The following is a 7326-nucleotide window of genomic DNA, read 5'->3' as shown; positions in this document are numbered from 1 at the left end:
CTAAATACCGAATTTCTTGCTACGTGTGAACGCGGCTTATTTGCCGTGCTTGAGAAATTCCGAATCTCTTGGACCGCGTATTTCTCTCGTGTGAACGCTAAATACCGAATTTCCGAAGCCGCGTATTTTATAGATTGGTCCGCGCTCGACAGTTACACTAGCGTAACGTGTAACGCGAGTGGAACTGTCGAGCGCGGACCAGTCTACGTATTTTATCGGCAGTAGCTGTGCACTGATTGTTTATTTCGCATTGTTCGCTTGATTGTTCGCTTGGACGCATTGTTTTTCCATTGTATTAAAGCAGCTCGCAGCTCGCAAATACTGCATTTCTGAAGCCGAGAATCAGCGTGTGAACGCTCGGTCGCGAATTTGTCTCAGATTCGGTATCTCGCAAATGTGCCGTATTTCATAAATACGGAGTCTCGTGTGAACGCAGCATGGGTACGTGATACCTAGCTCGCTCTCTCTCCCCCTCTCTCGCTCTCTCTCTCTCTCAATATATATAATAATAATATATAACGCATACACATACAAATACACTACATACCATACATAATACAGTACATACATACATACATACATACATACATACATACTATACATACATAAAGCATACAATACATACATACATAGATCATACATACATAATCATACATACATACATACATACATACATACAATAATATCATACATACTAATACATACAATACATAGATACATACATACATACATACACATACATACATACAACGTACATACATAACATACAATACATACATACAATCTACGATACATACAATACATACAATACTACATCATAACATACACATACATACACTACATACATACATACATACATACATACATACATAGCATACATACATACATACACTACATAGCATACAATACATACATACATACATACATACATACATACATACATACATAACATTACATACCATACATACATACATACACACATACCATACATACATACATACATACATAACATACATACATTACATACATACAAGTACTACATACATAACAGTACATACATACATACATACATCATACAACTACATACATACAACTACATACATACATACATATACATACATACATACATACATACATACATACATACATACATACATATCATACATACATAGCAACTACATACATACATACATAACATACAACATACTATACATACATAACATGACATACATACATACATACATAATGACTCATACATACATACATACATACATACATACATACATACATACATTACATACATACATTACATACTCATACATACATACATACATAACATACATACATAATCAAATACATACGCATACATACATCATACATTACATACATACATACATACATACATACATAATCATAGCATTTTAGCATAATACATACATAAGATACATATCACACACACACACACATCACACACACACACAGCATCACACACACACACCCATCCACACACCACACACAACACATCACACCAGCACACACACACACACACACGCGACACACGATACATACATACATACATACGTTTACGTACGTAGCGTACGTACGTAGTAGTACTACGTACATACATATCATACATACAATACATACCACGTACGTACACGTACGTACTGTACGTACTCATTTACAACCGTAACATACATACATACATACGTCATACATACATACATATCATACATACATACATACATAACATACAACTACAATATCAATACAAATACATACATAATACATACATACATACAATACATACATACCATACATACTAAATACATTACATACATACATACATACATACATACATAATACATACATACCTAATACATACATACAACATACATAACAATAATACATACATACAATACATAATACATAACATACATACATACATACATAATACATAATACATGTACATAATACACATACATACATAGCATTACATAGCACTACATACATACATACATACATACATACATACATGACATAATACATACAAGCATAGCATACATCATACAAATACATACATACACTATCACATAAATACATAATACATACATACAACATACATACATACATAGCATACATACATAATACATACATACATAAACCATACATACATACATACATTAGCTATACATACATACATAATACAATACAGACAATACATACATACATACATACATACATACATACATACATACATACATACATACATACATACATACATACAACAATTACATAACATACCTACATACATACTATACATCACATACCATACATAACATAACATACATATCATACATACATACATACATACAATACATACATAATACGATACATATAACATACAGTATACATACATAACATACATAATACATACATACAACATACAACATACAAATACATACATACATACATACATACATACCATACATAGCATACATACATACATAGCATACATCACATACAATGACATACATACATACATACATACATACATAACAACTACCATACAACATACATAGCGATACATACAATACATACATACATGACATACATGACATAACATACATACATACATAGTACATACATCATACAAACTACATACATACTACATACAACATACATACATCATACATACATAATACATTACATACATACATTACATACATAACATACAACATACATGACATACATTACATACATACATACATACTATACATAATACATACATACTAACATCACATACATACATACATACATGACATACATACATACATACATACATACATACATACACATACATACATACATACATACGATACATACATACATACATACATACATACATACATACTACATACAATACATACATACATACATACTACATACATACATACATACATACATACATACATACTACATACATACATACATACATACATACATACATACATACATACATACATACATACATACATACATACATACATACATACACATAATACAACATACAACGAATACATACATACATACATACATACATACATGACACATACATACAACCATACATAATACATACATACATACATACATACATACATACATACATACATACATATCACTACAACAGTATCAATACATACATAACATACTACAGTATCATACATACATACATACATACATACATACATCATACATACATACTACATGAGCATACATACATCAACATACATACATACATACATACATACCATACATACATACAACATACATACATACATACATACATACATACATACATACATACATACATACATACATACATACATACATATATTTCCACTGAGTTGTATCGTTATTGTCGCTGCCTAGCCGGCATCGGATCACAAATGGGGCAGTGCCCTTCCATCGCATAAATTACTATTGCATGCATGCTGCTGAGTGCTCGCAACCTACGTGCGTCCGGCCTTAATCTAGGGCGGCCCGAGGTGATGCAAAGTGGCGCTATGTGAGCAGCGTTAAGCGGAGGGAGAAGGGGGGAGGGGGAGAAACCTCTCGGGGTTCGGTCGATCGCACGCAGGGGATATTATACTCAATCGCTCAATCGCTCAATCGCTAATGCTTAATAAAATGCGTGATCGTGAGTGTGCGGTGACCTGCGCATGCGTGAGCGTGAGCGTGCGGAGACCTGCGCATGCGCGCGTCACGAACCTCGCTTCCGAGCAGGTTCGAGAGATTTTCGCGTTCTTGCGTGCGCGTTTACAATGGAAAAATAATAAAAGCTCCTATTGCTTTTACTCTCGCGTGTAGAGCCGCAAGAGTGAAACGGCGGCGTTCGTTGACGTCATAGCGCAATTCTGAGAGTGGCGAAGTATTGAGGTTTAATTAAAATTATTTATAGTACTCGAAAAGAAATTTAATTGCGCTACGTTTTGCCCCAACTCGTTGCGTAAGAGCCTGAGGTATAGAGAGTGTTAGAGCGAATAGGTAGCGATGTTAGTGAGTGATGTGTAGACAGGCGATGCGATGCCATGCCCTATGATTAGGCCGCTAGTATAATGACCTGATATAATCAAGACGTTATTGGTGAGCGGCCCCCTTCTCCCTCTGTCTTCCTTTTTTCTCTCTCTGCCTCTCTCTCTCTCTCTCTCTGTCTTCTTCTATCTCTCTCTGTCTCCCTCTGTCTTCCGCAGTCTTCCTCCTTCTCTCTCTGTCTCTCTTCCTGCCTTTTCTCTCTCTGTCTCCCTTTCTGCCTCTTCTCTCTCTGTCTCCCTTCCTGCCTCTTCTCTCTTCTCCTCTGCCCCTAGCTCGTTTTCTTTCTTTCTCTCTCTCTCTTGCTTAATCTCTAGCTCGCTCTCTTCTCCTTCTCCTTCTCCTTCTCTGTCGCTCCCTTTCTCTCTACCTCGGTCCCGCGCTTTTTCTCTCTTTCTTCTCTTTCTTCTCTTTCTCTCTCTCTCTCTCTCTCTCTCTCTCCCTCTCTCCTTCTCTCTCTCTGTCTCTGTCCCGCTCTGTTTCTCCTCCTCTCTCTCGCTCCTGCATATTTTACCACGGTTTTATTGAACCACGATGCCTTTCCTTACAGCGCCCATTAATTAGTATAATGTAATGCGAAACCCCTGATGCTAATTATTCGGAAGCTAATTACAGGAAGCTATAATATATTCTAATCGTAGGAGGTGATTAACTACTCAACCTGGTCGTCCGTGTCGCGTGGCGCATGGCTGACTATTTACTACCGCTTATCAAAATATTATGACTACAGCTTAACAAACTCGGGTGGACAAAGACGTAATATATATTGCAATATCGAAACGATCGATCTAGTGAATATTTTGGGCTTTCATACGTTTATATTTTTATTATTTTTATCATATTATTGTATTATTATTTACAATTTTTATACTTATACAAGCATGTTTTCTGTATATGCCCAATATTTCCGAGAGAATTTGAATACTCGGGTCTCGACTGTTTGCTTACGCTGCTGTTTGAAGTGAAAACGCGAGAATCCCGCTCTTTCTTTTGCGCGTGCGTGCCGAAAAGAAGCCAAACGTATACAAAATCATTCTCACTCATTTTGATCACAAAGAAGCTATTCAATGGAGTTTTTTCGGCGTGAGTAAATCCTACTCATGCAAACTCCCTCGCGCGCCACACGAGGTCGCGTTTGCATCACAATAGATTTTATATCCTCCGTTCTTTCTTTCTTTTTTTCTTTCTTTTTAACGCGCGCTGCTGCGGGGATGCGTATAGTGTTATTTGGGTCATTTAACCGTCGCCTTTAACGCACAAGTGTTTCTTTCTCTCTCGCCACACTCGGAATATGCATATGTATCAGGAGTAGATAATAGGGCCTATTATCTATAGTCTATGATCTATGATCTATGATCTATAGATAATAGGGCCTATTATCTATAGTCTATGATCTATTATCTATGATCTATTATCTATAGATAATAGGCCCTATTATCTACTCCTGATATGTATGTTGCTGCGTCCGATACGATGCTACATTTAAATAGGGTTTTAGTCATTAGAGTACGTAGTGTCATTAGTCAACGTGATTAATTTTGTATATGTAGAAGTATTGTGTGTGCAGGCACGAGGGTCGGTCGCTCTGGTCAAATTTTAAAAACATCAGAGGCTCTCGTAGCTTGCCGTATAGTTGCCATAGGCGACGCTTGACCGACCGTTTTCTTGTCGATTTATAGCAATATAAAACTAATCCCTTGCTGCAATTACAAAATATTAAATTATAACTTGTAAAAAACAGGTAAAAGCTCATGATTTCCTCATTTACTTGTAGGAGTTGTATTTTGCGTTATTTACTATCGATTCTTCTTTTCCTGTTCATTACCGTCATTCGAACCCGTTTTCCGCTCGTAAGCCATCTAATCGAAACAGGGTTTTTCTGAATCAACCCTCCCTCACAAGTGCCAGGCATTCCCCTCCCCTCCCTCGCTTACTCCTCCTGTGTGTTTTTATATGAGGTCTCTAGCACGGTGTGTCAGCTCCTCGAGATGAATTCCCTCATCTCCCTCACTCACACTCCGCATGTCACACATCTCTCTACTTAACGCGCGCGCTTCTCTCTCTTTCTTCCTCGTCTATCGTCGCCTCGCGCTCCCTCTGGGAGACGCTATCGTTTGATGTCGATGCTACAATCCGAACAATAATTCCTAGACAGCATTTCAAGATGATAATGAATGCGTCAATAGTTTTTCTCGTCCCTATAATCGTATGTGCAAGATGAATCACCGCAGTCAGGGAAAGCACAAGTCAAAAGTATTGAAACTTCATTGTCATTGCAGGTATCCATGTTGCCGACTTTGACACTCTCAGTGTGTTTATGAAATTTCTCATAGTAATGCTGCTGATGCTTCTGCTGTTGCTGCTGCTGATGGTGCTGTTGTTTTTGTTGTTGTTGTTGATGATGATGATAATGATGATGAGGATGATGATGATAATGATGATGATAATGATGATGATGATGGTGATGATGGTAATGATGATAATGATGATGCTGCTGGTGCTGCGACTGCTGCTGATGATGATGGCGATGATGATGATGATGATGATAGATGATAGATGATAATGATGGTGATGAGGAAAGTCAGTATTAATTTCAAAGCAATCCATCATTTTAGTGATTTTTACACTAACAAAGTCTGCGACAGCACTAGTTGCATTTTCCAGGGCCGCAACTAAAAAAAGGATTAATGCAGTGCTTTAACCACCCTAACTGCAGTTCGTATTGATAAGCGACAATCCGCTATAGAAAATCAGTGATTGCTTGCAAAAGTACCATCTGCGAGTTTGTAAGACGTCAATCATATATCGCTCCTATTCGTTCATATTTGTATTTTACTGGCAGAAAATAAAAAGCCCGAACTGTCGCATTTGAGATAACTCTGCCGTCTCATTGGGAAACAGAGGCTGACAGAGCTTCTGTAGTATGGGGATACACGAGGAATCGATGCACGGGTAAAGTGAAAGCATCCATCTTGTGTTACAATAAATTGCTTTTCAATTCGTTTCCAATTATCATGAAACCGTTGCATCTCTCCGTATATATAGCAGGTGGGGGGGGGGACATACACCGCGTGTGTGACTATAGTGTGCGTATAGACTCCCCCGCGTCCTCTCTTCTCTCTCTCTCTCTCTTTCTCTCTCTCTGTCTCTCTTTCTCTCTCTCTGTCTCTCTCTCCTCTCTCTCTCTCTCTCTGTCTTCTCTCTCTGTCTCTCTCTCTCTGTCTCTCTCTCTCT

The sequence above is a fragment of the Priapulus caudatus genome, unplaced genomic scaffold (assembly GCF_000485595.1).
Source record: "Priapulus caudatus unplaced genomic scaffold, Priapulus_caudatus-5.0.1 Scaffold2186, whole genome shotgun sequence".
In the NCBI taxonomy this organism is placed as follows: Eukaryota; Metazoa; Priapulida; class Priapulimorpha; order Priapulimorphida; family Priapulidae; genus Priapulus; species Priapulus caudatus.
Note: the sequence above shows the minus strand (reverse complement) of the source record.